The sequence below is a fragment of the Stenella coeruleoalba genome, assembly GCF_951394435.1.
Source record: "Stenella coeruleoalba genome assembly, chromosome: 16".
NCBI classification, from domain to species: domain Eukaryota; kingdom Metazoa; phylum Chordata; class Mammalia; order Artiodactyla; family Delphinidae; genus Stenella; species Stenella coeruleoalba.
In genome coordinates, this window is record NC_137162.1 from 75,979,210 (window position 1) to 75,993,233 (window position 14,024).

Sequence of the window (14,024 nt, forward strand, 5' to 3'; positions counted from 1 at the left end):
ATGTGGGCTGCTGCCAGGGAGGCGATGACCTTGCATGAGACGCTCTCTTCAGCTGAGGGCAAGTTCTGAAGAGGGACTCACCCTAGAGCCAGCTGCAGCCCACATTCATAGGGTAGTGGAATGAGTGTGTCATTTCTGAAGGAGGGGGATATAGGCTGTGTAGTATAGCATCCACTACACCTGCCAATAAACTGCTGGTACTCAGATCTGACTCTAACCTCTGTGGAAACCCGACCTAAGACACAAAGCAGCCATTTCCTTGATGTTCCCTGTGGTGGATGGTACAGGGGTAGATGTAACTCATCTCTACTGAGATTCATGTGAAGTGTTCTCTGTTTGATGCCTCTCTTTGAGCAGCCAAGGGCTCATGATCCCTGAGATCCAGTAACCTCAGAGCTAAAGTAGCTGTGGTTACCTGGTGCTCTGGTTATCTCTTTCTCTTTCAGCTCCTCTTAGATGTTAGCCAAGGAGCTCCTTGCTTTCTTGTCAGCAATTTGATATTTTTAAAGAGTTTTTAAGCATTTTCACTGAAGGCTTGATCTGAATATCCCAGTTTGACATTACTGGAAATGAGAATCTCTGATAAAATCTTAAATGAAGTATTTTTAGTAGTCAGTCAGTAGTAAAATGGGCCAGGCCATTTGGTATTGAAAAATGCTACACACAATTCAATTCTTTCTAGCAGACCTCTACCAGCTTAAAAAAAAAAAAAAATGCATTTTCTTGAGCCAGTGTCAGTGATTTCTGCCCTTCCCTCTTTATACCCCTAGGAAAGAATGATTAGATGTCTGAGAAAAGGACCTGCAGGAACTGTATAAAATCAAGCTGTGTAGTAGAGATCAGATAAATCTTTCTGGGGATTACTGCAAAGGTTTAGAGTATATGACCTATGTGTTTTCTGTAGCCAGTACCTCAGAAGCAAAGCCCTGGGCTGAAACTGAACAAATACAACTCGGGATGTAAAAGTATGCTAATATCTTATTTTTTTAATATTGTAACATATTTAAAAGACAATAACAAAAAGTTACATTACCAACCTTACTATCATCTCTACTATAAATTTAATTAACAATGTTACCTATTGTGTAGTTCTACATGCTTTGCAAGTACTCCCTTATTTTATGATTTCTAGTAGAGACCTGTTATCTTGATGCCTGTGTATCTTTCTCTCTAAACTCTCTCAGTGTAGCATAAGCAAGTTACAAGCTCCAAGTACATGTTCACTGAGTTATAATATAGAGAAAATCCAATAATATTTAAATAAATAAATAAAATCCCATAAAGATATAACTGCAAAAATATTGAAAAGGATGGTGTGAAAAACCAAGAAGAATTAAGAAGAAATTTTTGACAGCAGATAAGTGATTTTTCTGTTCAGTGTTTCCTAGCTTGGCATTGTTTTTCTTTTTTGCTTTAGATTTTAATGCCAATAAACCAAAACCAAAAATAAAATTAAACGGTTTAAAATCCTATTTGTGACTTGTTCCTCTCTGGTTTCCTTTGATTCTATGATTTTATTTTATTTTTTTCAATTTGTTTATTTTCTTTATTTTGGGGGCTGCATCAGGTCTTAGTTGCTACACGCGGGATCTTCGTTGAGGCATGCAGGATGTTTCTCTGCGGCACTCGGGCTTCTCTCTAGTTGTGGTGCACGGGCTTCTCTCTAGTTGTGGTGTGCGGGTTTTTTTCTCTCTAGTTTTGGCGCATGGGCTCCAGAGTGCGTAGGCTCTGTAGTTTGCAGCACGCAGGCTCTCTTGTTGAGGCACTCGAGCTCTGTAACTGTGGCGCATGGGCTTAGTTGCTCTGCGGCATGTGGGATCTTAGTTCCCCAACCAGGGATCGAACCTGTGTCCCCCGCATTGGAAGCCAGATTCTTTACCACTGGATCACTAGGGAAGTCCTGATTCGATGATTTTAATAACTTATTTGCTTTACTAAAACTGTAGGAAAACAGTTTCAGAGCAATGGGACTTTACCTTGATTATTTAAGTCAGTAGTAAGGAGTGCATTCTCTAAAGAGATCCATTTCAGGATGAACTTTTCAGAAATAAACCTATTGTAGTAACAGTAAAACCCGTGTGATTGCGTATCATACATAAAACAAATACTTCTCTTTCCCTGAGTCACTGTAATCGTGTGCCTAAGAGCCTTCTCTGTGAGCTTTCACTGTGCACTAGGTGAGCGCTCCCCACTGCCTCACGCAATCCTGATGCTCGTCCTCTGAGTTAGCAGCTAGTGCATATAGGCCTGAACTTGATAGAGGGTAGAGTGGACGGAGAGGGTTGAGAATTAGAAGAAACTGGCAAAAAGTTGTTGATACTGGTTCATTCAACTGTCAATACCCTTCATTCCAAAGCTGTGTGTCAGAGAACAGGTGAGTTTCTCCAAGTGGCACTTCCCATACACACACACACACACACACACACACACACACACACACCCAGCATCTTCTGCACTGTGGTTTCCCAAAAGGGGCAGCGGGCTTTGCCTGCCACCAGTTCTAGCCACACATCTAACTTGACTCTTGTGGCTAAAATTTCCTCCTCATTTAATAGCATCCAGTGGGTCCACAGGAAATGCATGTATTCTTGCCAAATGGTGAGAGTGCAGCCCCATCGAGATCCTTTTCTTCTCACTTTGCAGGCCTCCCCGAGTCACTGTATCCTCACATGGACCTCACTTCTAAGGGCAAACTTCAGGGCCTTCCGGAACATTCTCATCTTGCCCCATACCACCTCCACCCAGGACATCTCTGTGAGTATCTTCTTGAGATCTTGCCCTACTAATTTGAACCAGCGTGGGGAGCACACCCTCCATGCTTGATAGAAAGAAGAGACAGAATGCCTTAGCATTGCCACCGCCTGACACTCTACTTCCATGATATTTTCCAAATTCTCTAGTCTTCTCTCCTTATAGGCGTATTGGGACGGGGGCATTGAAGGTCATAGTAAACCCTAGAGAGGCTCCTAGGCTTCTGCTCAGCTTACTCTTTAGAATAAAAGAGGATTCATCTATCACCTATTGTTCTCAGGTTTGCAACTTTTGCTGAAACTCCAAGGTAAAAGGAAAAGTATCTTTTAACAATCAAATAAAGTAAGAATTATTATTCCATTTTATTCCCAAGAAAACTGATGCCCAAATGGTGAGATAATATTTCAAGGTCACTTGATTATCAGCAGCTAATATTGTCTCTACTTAAACAAACTTCAGGCTTTCAGTCACATTAAATTTCAGTAAAAACAAACAAACGCACAAACCAAAAAAAAGGCTGGATACATACCAAGCATTCATAAATAAACATTTGTTGAAAGTTTGCGTTGCTTTTGTTCTAAGTAGGCACTTACAAACTTCTTTCCAACCTGGATTTGGATATGACCCTTTAGTGACTTTTTAAAAGAGGAAGATCTTTATATGACCTATCTCAGAATTGAAAGATTTCTTCGATCAATAGTCTCCCATTAGAATTCCCCCCCCCCACACACACAGGAGCTAGCCACCCTCCTCTATGATTTCTGTTGCTGGTATGGAATAGCACAGCTCTACGAGCCCTTTTCCTCACAACCAAAGAACTAATTCAAATTCAGTGGGACACCCCAGATTGAAATCCTGAGCTCGCCTGACCCAACTAATGATTGTTCTCTCCAGCAGCCTGTGAGCTCTGAAACTGCAGTGTCAGAGCCAGAGTCTGAACGACTTTCACCCGCGCTTCCACTTGTTCCATTTAACAGAAAGTGGCAGGACAAAACCCTCAGTAAATGAGGTTCTGAATTGCCATTGGTTCTAAGAATAAAGGGCAAGTTTATTGGTCTCTGGCTATACTAGACTAGACATGTTAAAAAAGAAACAACAGGTAAAACCTTAATGTAGAGACAGCCATCTTGGTGAATTGAAAGAGGGCAATTAGACAAAAGTCAGGAAGGAGAAATGTGTAGGGAGTATACCATAGCACAGTTCAAACAGGGTCACCGGAATATTCATAATGGAGAAATCTCGGAGCAACTCTACCCCATTCATACAGCAGTCAGAACGCTGGCCCTTCCCTCTGGTCCAAAGCTCTGCACTCCCTAGAGTTCTGGATACAGCAGATTCCTCAGCAGGCAACAGACCTAGATGCAGCGGGCAGCATTTCCCTGCTAAGGAGCCATCGGAAGTAGCTTGTGAAAGCATGTCATAGTCATATACACATTGTCAAACAAATGACTTTTCTAAGGCCAATTTAGTCTTTAACTTCTTTATTTCGAAAATAAAAAAATATTTGTGGGCTCTCTATGCCCCAGACTGTGAGCTCACACTTTGACAGAAACAAAGGTAAAGATATGCTTCCTTCCCTTAAACGTTTAATGAGGGAGCAAGGACATAATGACAGTATCATAATGTGTGCAACCGTTTTTGAGCTTTAAGGCAATTACTTTGTTGACATATTGACTTGAGGCAATATTTCCCTTTCTCAGCAGTCATGAAAATATCTGAAATCCAAGACTACATATAGATATGGAAACCTTCTGGATGACTTATGTTTGTAAATCCCTTTCACCTTGACTAAACCCAGTAATATTTTCCCACCTTTCCAGTCCATGAAACCCAAATCATCTTGATTCCTACTGACCTGGCACTGATGCCACAGTTCATAGAATCCTTTAAGTTTGGTGAGGATAATTACCGTAATTTTCAGATTTAAGGTTGATATCGACATGATCCTGTTTGCTTTATGGGTGATCTCTTTCTCCTTTCTCAAAACAACTGCCATGTTTGTATTTATTTCTTATCTAAGTCCATTTTTCACCAAATCGGTAAAACTTCTAGAGCAGAGAGAGATTCCTTGTTTTGACCAGATAACTTATTTTCCCCAAGCTCTTCCAGGGGATTCTCAGCTTGCTGAGTCACCCGGTACTAATACATTGCATATTGTGGTCTTATAATGGTAGAACAGTGCTTTAAATGTTATATATGTTATACCACGCCATTTTTATGGCCCTCCTAGGGAAGTGTTTCTGCCCTGTTTGACAAATGAGAAGATAGAAACTCAGGGAGGTAAGGAATTGGGTGTGCTCGTAGAAGTGAATAATTAGTAAAGTTAACACAAAAATAATGCTCTGATGTAAGTCTCATCTTGCAATGTAGCAGAAGTTAGAATGTGACCCATTGCCTGTGTCAACTCAGCTGATGATGGAACTCTAGGGAATGGTGAGTTAACCTTGAAGAAGGGAGTGAGATTTTGATGGAAGGGGCTTGAGCACCGGATGGGGTGGAAGCAGAGAACGCAGCCTCCTCCGAAGTCTCTTTGTATCAAACTTCATGGGCTTTTCTCTAAATGCTAGTGAGGATGGGGCTGCAACTCCAAACTGAGAGGCATGTTTCTCTTGGGAGACTTTGGGGTGTAGACCCCTGTAACAAGATGTCAACACAGTTGCTGGTGAGGCAGCGTTCTTCCCATGCAGCACAGCTCCATCCTTCTGCTGGTGATTCTGGAGAACGAGAATGTGCTGCTTTGACACTCCCTGAGTGTGAAGCATCTGCAGTGGTGTTGGTAGTGGTAACAGTGGAAACAGGAACTGAGCCAAAATGGGAGAGTCAATTGAGGATTACACTTGGAACTTAATAAGACCATCTCATAAGCATCCTTGAAACATGATTTAACAGACTCACAAAAATAAATGCAGATATTGCTCAGAGGTTGGAGATGCTGAAACTGCTGTGCAGGCAAATGTCAAAGTAATAAGAGATTATTGCTAGCTTGGCCCCATTTTAACCCCTAAGATGATGTGATCTGAGGCATAGAGTATAGAAAGGTTCAAAGAATTGTAGAGATTCATAGTGTTTGAAGGAAACCCTATCATCATCCTCATTACCTCATCATCCTCATAACCAGTGACAGAAAGACTTGCATCTGAGAGGGTTTATAAATGTTTTTATAATTTTAACTTTCAAATTAAAGAAGAAAAGTAAAGTACACATTTAGGGCAGTTCAGTTCATCATGTCCTTGATTCTCCCTCCTTTTCGTGCCCATTCACCTCTACTCTCGATCCCCTCAGCGTTCCCACATGGCAAAGGTCTTAGGTGTTTGCTGAATGTGAGTTTTTGTAGTTTTGCTCTGTCTATAACCTCCCCAGATTGATAAACTCAAAGCGTGGTCCAGAAGAATCATTCCTATGTTGTTGGAAAGCAAAAACTTTCCCTTGAACAGACTTCAAAGGAAAACTACAGTGCCCTCGCAGCGTAATAAGTGCTCTTGTTTCAGGAGGGTTAGTCTGCAAATCCACTTCCACACGATATTCTGAGTTGTAATTCAGTCAGAAAAAAGAGAATCAAAGGCAGACTCCTCCAAGGGCAAGTGCGCCTGACCACATCCCTGAATAACAGTGCTGGGAGTAAAATGCTCACTTACGTGAGCCCCCAGGAGGAAAACCCTCCTCACACAATTAATGAGAGTCTCTGTAGCACAATGGGGGCATTTGCTTTCATCGTGGCAGCCATACTTTATTACAGAAGAATCCCCAGTTGCTCTGTGATCTTTTTTCCAACGATTTCCATAGTCTCACTGTAGGTTTACCACAAATGTCCATAGATTACCAGGGACTAAGATATAATATCCTGTATTACTTGTTTTTAACAGACCAATACGTTGGGGATAAAGTCTTGTTAATGATTAAAATACACTTTTGTTACTTACCTAAAGTTCCCAGTTAGAATTTTTGTTTAGCTTCCATTGCAATGGGACCAAAATATGGAATAACGTTTACATCACTAACTGACCGTATGTAGCAGCAGTAGAAGTATTTGCATTAAAAATAAATAAATAAACATGTTTAACCACTAACAAAGTAATGAAGGTTATTATAGAAAATGTGAGAATATATAAATGAAGAATGAACTTTATAGTCATCTGTAGTCTCAGCACAGAAAAGTAACTATTCTGGTACGTTTCTTTATAGACTTTTTACTGACATACTTTTTTACATAGCTGCAATCTTGTCAAAAATAACAATTGTTAGGTGCCTTTCTAGAGGACCTGGAGTAGTTGATACATGGTAAAAGGACTCAGACATGTAACACACAGAAATGAGATTAGCATAGTTAATACACAATCAATAAGATTTTTTAAATGAAGAAAACATTCTAAACGTCATGAATTATTATTTCAGTCAATATTTATTAAGTGTCTACTACATCCCCCGGCATTGTACTGGGTGTATTTAATATCTATTTGAATGTTTTGTGATTCATAAAGGAATGTGTTGATTATTATGAACACTATATCCGCAGGTTTCCGATTACGTTACTCTTTAGCATCTAATCATAATACGTATATTGATTGTATGAATCCTCTTGTTTGGGAAGGGTTGAGTGGAGTATGTGACTTGCCCCTTGCTCACTCTAACTCTTCCTGAGCCACAGGATGACAGTAGATAGCAGAGACTTCGTGGAGTACAAAAGTTTATTAAAGACCCTAAGAAAGTTTTTTTTTCCCTCCAGTGAGGCAAGAATATTAGAATTCTAATATCATAAACATTAGGAATATTTGAAGCATGATATTCTGATTGCATAGTTCATAGGACAAATACCAAAAGCATGGGTGGATTATACAAAGTAGCCCACTGTTGATAACTTATGCCAAAAACCTCAAATTCAAACACCTCTAGTGCTGGCCTAGTTTATCCTCCCTCCAATCTTTGAAGAAAATGTGAAGTGAAATCCCTATCAAAGGAGTTATGTTTTGTGTTACAAAATGAAACTCACCAAAGCTGAAACAATTTGAACAAAATACATAAAATTCTATTGGATTGTAACCCAAAGTATAAAATAAATATCCATGAGCCCATACTGATATTTTAAAAATGATTGACAGTCTCTAGATCCATCCACGTCTCAACAAATGACTCAATTTCATTCCTTTTTATGGCTGAATAATATTCCATTGTATGTATGTACCACAACTTCTTTATCCATTCGTCTGTCAATGGGCATTTAGGTTGCTTCCATGCTTCTGTCATACAGAGTGAAGTAAGTCAGAAGCAGAAAAACAAATATTGTATATTAACGCGTGTATGTGGAACCTAGAAAAATGGTACAGATGAACTGGTTTGCAGGGCAGAAGTTGAGACACAGATGTAGAGAACAAACGTATGGACACCAAGGGGGGAAAACCGCGGTGAGGTGGGGATGGTGGTGTGCTGAATTGGGCGATTGGGATTGACATGTAAACACTGATATGTATAAAATTGATGACTAATAAGAACCTGGTGTATAAAAAAACAAAAAAAAACAACTAATACTAAACTTTCTTTTGGTTATTTGTATGGAAATATGTTAATATAAATGTTTCAGACATTACATGAAATTTCTAAAAATCTTATATGTTCTGGTATAATGTTATAAGTCATAATTCTAGTTATTACTTTAAAATGTATATCTCAGAAATAACTAAAAAAAAATGATTGAATAGGGCTTCCCTGGTGGCGCAGTGGTTGGGCGTCCGCCTGCCGATGCAGGGGACATGGGTTCGTGCCCTGGTCCAGGAGGATCCCACGTGCCGCGGAGTGGCTGGGCCCGTGAGCCATGGCCGCTGAGCCTGCGCGTCCGGAGCCTGTGCTCCGCAACAGGAGAGGTCACAACAGTGAGAGGCCCGCGTACCGGAAAAAAAAAAAAAAAAAAAAGTTTGAGTAAACAAATAAATGAATAGAAGAGACAAATATCCTTTACAGTATTCCAAATATGTATGTAGGTATCCTGCTCTCAAGGAGGCGGAGCATAACCCCCTACTCATTAAGTGTGGGCTGGCAGTGGCTTCCTTCCGATGAGTACAGGATAGGAATGGGGGAGACGGGGAAGAGTATCTTTATGGTGGAGAAATCTGGCAAACACTGCTGTGGCCAGGTGATCAAGGTTAACATCAACAGTGAGGAGTCATGTTGATAAGTGTGAACCCTTGACATGATGTGAAGAAAATGACACTACATCTGTGGTCTTCTTCCTCAAAACTCAACCTCAGTCTAATCATGAGAAAACATCAGGAAATCCCTAGTGGGGGACACTCTACAAAATACTTGACCATTACTCTTCAAAACTGTCAAGGTCACCACAAACAAGGAAAGTCTGAGAAACTGTCATAGCAAAGAGAAGCCTAAGGAGACATGACAGTTAAATAGAATGTATCATCCTCAATAGGATACTGGAGCAGAAAAGGAGTTTTAAAAGAGCCTGAGGAAAAATAAAATAAAATGTATTAGTTTTTAAAAAGTCCAGAGAACTTTCCTCAGAAAGCAGGTGCCCCTGTGGTGAACCCTAACAGAGCAATGGAGCTGTACCCCTTAAGTTAACGGACCCACATGATACACGAACCGGCAGGAATTCCGTCTTCCAGGAGCCACTCTCACTCTGACAGATGAAAGCACCACAGAGGAAGGAGTTAGGACCTGAGAAGTCTTTTGTTTGTTTGTTTGTTTGTAAAGGAAAGAAAAGAAAAAAACTCTTTGAGTTAAGAAAACAGGACTATTACATTCTGTGAGATGAATGACAAATTAGGGGAAATGCTGGCTAGTTAAAGGGATGTCAGTAGAGTCCAGTTGCATTATTCACTACAGAAATCAAAAGCAAGCATAGATGGAAGAGTGACGTGAAATTCTGACCTGGCAGAAGAGCTGCAGTCAGCACCAGAAAATCAGTATCTGAGGTGCAGGAGACAAGGGGTGAGACAAGAGGTCAGGAGACAGGGCAACCAGAGCAAATAAAGAACCAGAGTACAAAGCTTGCAAGGGAAAATGGTTCAGAACGTAAGCCGTGGATAAAGCAGGACTCTTGACATCTCATCGCTGTTTGGATTCTGCCAGCTGGGTGGCCAGGGTTCCTATCGGCTTATTTAAAAGCTCGAGGTGCGAATGGAGAGCGGCAGAAAACATTATAACACCTGAATGTAAATTATGGACATCACGACGTACTTTTTACTATTTAGTCTCATGATGAGAGGCTAAGAAAAGAAAGAACCATTTTCTGGTTCTAATTTAGCAAATATTACTCAATTGCTGCAATTCTGAGTGTGTGCAAACTGCTTCAGTGTAATCGCCTTGTCATTCACTCTTGTGAATGACACCCTCCACCCTCCCCTCAAAGTGTGATGTGTGGAATTTGGGGGAAAATGTTTGGGAGCTAGGATTGTCTTCAAGAAATGAGGCCTTTATGGTTTGTTTTTCCCTCTCTCTTCCTAAATGCTGTAAGGTTCATTCTCATGTATTCATCACTTCCACAGTTATTCGATCCCTGTCTTCGATACCTAGTGTATTGATGAAGACAAAAAGTGACAGAAAATACAGAAATATGAGTTGAGTAATTTTTGATAGGTCTGTCTAATGTAATAAAAACTGATAAGTAAATTCAAAATGGAGACTCGGTTAGACCCACTTTGTGGGTAGGGGCTGCTAGAGATCTAGGTGGAGAAGATTTGTAAAATGATGTTAGTCTTTGGTAAAAAAAAAAAAAAAGGGTGCTGCAGTCAAGCAGCTGCAGCTGCCGTGTATGTGACGGGGGCAAGTGGAAGCACTCGGGTCACAATTTACAATACTTGTGCTTTACACTTGGTAAAGTAAGGAAAATATTTGATTCACACTTAAAACTTAAGTTCTCATTTTTCTTCTTATTTTTTCCGGTTCAGACCACTGTTTATAGAGAGATTGACCAAATTTAGAGTCCTAAACATTCCTAATAAACCACACTGTTGGTGCATGATAACATCCATGTACTGAAGCATCATGACGGAGTCACACGCAATGATGTATTAGACCACATCTTGGTAAAACAAAGGATCTGTTCTTTTACTCCAAATGCATGAAATGTAATGCCCTGATGAGACTGCTCAATGGTATAGTAGAGCATGTAATGGTCATCACTTAGGGTGATGTAAGGTAGGGTTTATTTGCAGAAAGAATTCTTCTTCACTTTGCATTATAGCTGTAGGGCGTAAAAACATAAAACACATCCCTGGACCTGTTAGCTTTTTATCCAGCTTGTCAAACTGGATTGGCTTAATTGGTTCATTACAAATTATGCACATCAGTATGTCATCCTCTCCCCGTTCCCAGTTTCCCTCAACTGTTAACAATATTAGATAACTATTAATTAGATAACTGATGAATTCAATTCAGATGAAGTACATTTGCTACCTAATGATAAAGAAGAAGCAATGAGCCTTCAAATAAAAAACACCCAACAACAAGTGAATCCATACGGCTCATTGGATGTTCACTGTTGTGGAGCAAATCCTGTAGTTTTTATTCATTCTCTAACCAAGACTTTGTGGATCTACCTTTGCTTTCTACAAATTCAACAGGGATTTCCATTAGAAGATCAGTGATTAATTAAACTCATCTATAAATTAATTAAATAATGGTGCTTAATGTAAGAAATAAGTTTTTTAAAACCCCAGTAAGAGAGCAAGGGCTTTGAATTATAGATGAATAACGTATAGCTCTAAATACAATTCAGCTTGGCTTTATCTCCAAGTCGGTAAATTCCTGATGTGGGGATGTTTGTTACTTTGAATCTGTTTCTCCTCTGTTGATTTCTTCTTTTATCACCCACTCCTGAGTTTTTGTTGGTTCTCTTTCATGTACCAGGATGACACATGCTTTTCCGCTTGAGCTGAGCATATTCTTGTGCGCCTATCAATACACCAACTGCAGACAAATATCCAACACCCTCACTTACTGAAAGTCAAGAAATTAAGAACAGAGTCTTCTAAGTCAAATTCTTCCAGTGTACATTCTGCTAGATTGTATGTTGGGCATGCCTACTAATACTTTCAACTTTGTTTCTCCTTTTCTATTATGGCTACAAATGATGGGCAGACTTGACACTTGCCAGAAATGTATCTTCTACATGAAGTAACATTGTCGTTAAAACATCCTATTAGTCCCCCAAATTATTGCTCTGTAGCAGTATCAAACAACATGTTACCTCAAAACTCTCCAGGCCAAAGATTTACCATTTGGCAGTTCCCTTCTGCTTTAAAAAGCATCCTTGCTAGGCTCTGTGGAGATTTAAGGCATAAAAGACAAAGCCTCTTGTGGCATTGAAAACCCATTGGAGGAAATAAGTACCCAAGAATTAAGTTTTGCCAACCACAAGAAAGTTATGAAAAATGTTGGATTATTTCCTTTAAAATTCAGTTTAAAGAATAATCACTTTGAGCGCCTCTTAAAATCTCAGCTTCTGCATGCACCCAGAAATGAAATACTCTATATTTGGATGCTATCATCTGTCTCCTTAAAGCCCACCCAATCCAAATAATAATAATAATAATAGTATTTGATATCAAACACTGTTCTTACATAATGTTTGTATAAACATTATGTTTATACAAACATACAAATGTTTCTATTAATTTGTATCACCCAATCCAAGTACAACCAGTGTCTATGATATGTTGATGCTACATTAAGGCAGATCCTTCAGGCACTGTAACTCCCAAAAACATTTTAAGAGGGCATCTTCTGTGAGCACTTTTTTATAGGAGTGCTGAAGCTGCCTCCAGGACAGGAATCTGTATTTTTAATAAGCTTCTTCCTGCCGTTTTCAGGTGGGCCTGGTGTCAACTGAAAAAGTGTACAACCTAGAAGTTGAAAGTTATGTTTTATTCAGCGGACAAAACTGAGAACTTAAGCCGGGGGCACAGCATCTCAGATAACTCTGAGACACTGCCCTGAAGAGGTGAGGGAGGAGCCAGGATATATAGGAGTTTTTGCAACAAATACCAGGTATTTGGAACATAAAAAGATTACTCTTAATTAAAGAAAACTGGATCTCTCAAGTTAAGGAATTTAACACTTTTCTGTATGTGGGAAGACGCAAGAGTCTGAGTTCACTGATATCATTCCTTTGATATACACCTCAGCTATCTGGGGCCAGTATCCTTTGCTTTTCCATCCTGAGTTCCCTCAGGGCTCACCATCAGGGCAGCTGTAATGTGATGGCTTGATGGCTGCAATATCCATTGTTTACTGATATGGCAGGCAATATTTTTCATTCACACCGGGAAACCCTAGGGTAAAGAGATCAGCAAAATCTTCATAGACACGTAGAAAATTTCTAGTTGAGGAATTTCATGAGAACGAGACAGTGTAAAATGTGTTCTGAAAAAAGTACATAGATTAATTTATCTGGAGTGTGATTCAAAGGCTATATGGTGAACTAGACATGAAAAGGTAACTTACAGACACAGGACAGATGACCTTGGGCACAAACCTACAGCTTGGACCGTGAGGAACTGTGACATTTTGAGCAGGTAAAGGACATGATCAGAAGTATGCATTAGGAACTGTGGGTGGTTGGATTGGAGTGGCAAGAAAACACATGGAAGTACTGGTTTCAAGGATAATTGTAGCTTCCACTTGGGAGAGAGCAATGACCTAGAGTCAGGGAGAAAGGAAAGCGGCAGGTGGTTATGAGACAAAGCTCCAGGTGAATCTGCTCCCAGTCAACCAGAAGAGGCCTCACACCTGGGCAGGCACTGGCCTCCACAGATAGGAACCACTTCAAAAGTACGCCATCTAATCTAGGGGTCCTTTTTTTTTGCTTTTCTCTTTGAGAAGATTTGCTTTCTCTCTTTGCCTTAAGGTGGGCTCTTTGATCAGTGTGTCAAGGTTCTCAGTATTGAAGTCTTAATCAGAAAAACAGCAAGTATTTACATTCCAGGGCACAAATGTTGCAGAAAAAACGCCTAGATCTGGTTTTGATGGTCAGGCAAAGAGCATTTTTTGCCTTCCGACTGCAGCGTGTAGACTGCTCAAGTAATACTTAACCTCAGAATAGAGACATTTTCTGAAATGTCACAAAGGACAAGCTGAAAATGTCTTAATCATATTTGGTTCCACTCTACCACTTGAATTTATTTTCCAGCATTCATTTTTAATGTCACATTTTCATAAGACATGAGATACTGGGGGAAAAAAAACCTCTCAAACAGAAGTCAGACAATGAAAATATTGGTCCTCATCCTTCACTCTTATTCAGTGCAGTATCTTAAACACATGCC

The 14,024-nt window shown here is 39.9% G+C and overlaps 1 protein-coding gene across 12 annotated transcripts in view; it reads left to right on the plus strand.

Moving 5' to 3' along the window:
- Positions 1–14,024, plus strand: part of ZP4 (zona pellucida glycoprotein 4) — a 702,723-nt gene that overhangs the window by 431,400 nt on the left and 257,299 nt on the right. For 10 of the 12 annotated variants that reach the window (XM_079900738.1, XM_079900744.1, XM_079900732.1 and 7 more), the window contains one exon: positions 2,644–2,754. The exons of the other annotated variants lie outside the window; for them this stretch is intronic. The gene's annotated coding sequence lies outside the window, so the exon portion shown is untranslated. The remainder of the gene's footprint in view (positions 1–2,643; positions 2,755–14,024) is intronic. 12 annotated transcript variants of the gene reach the window in all.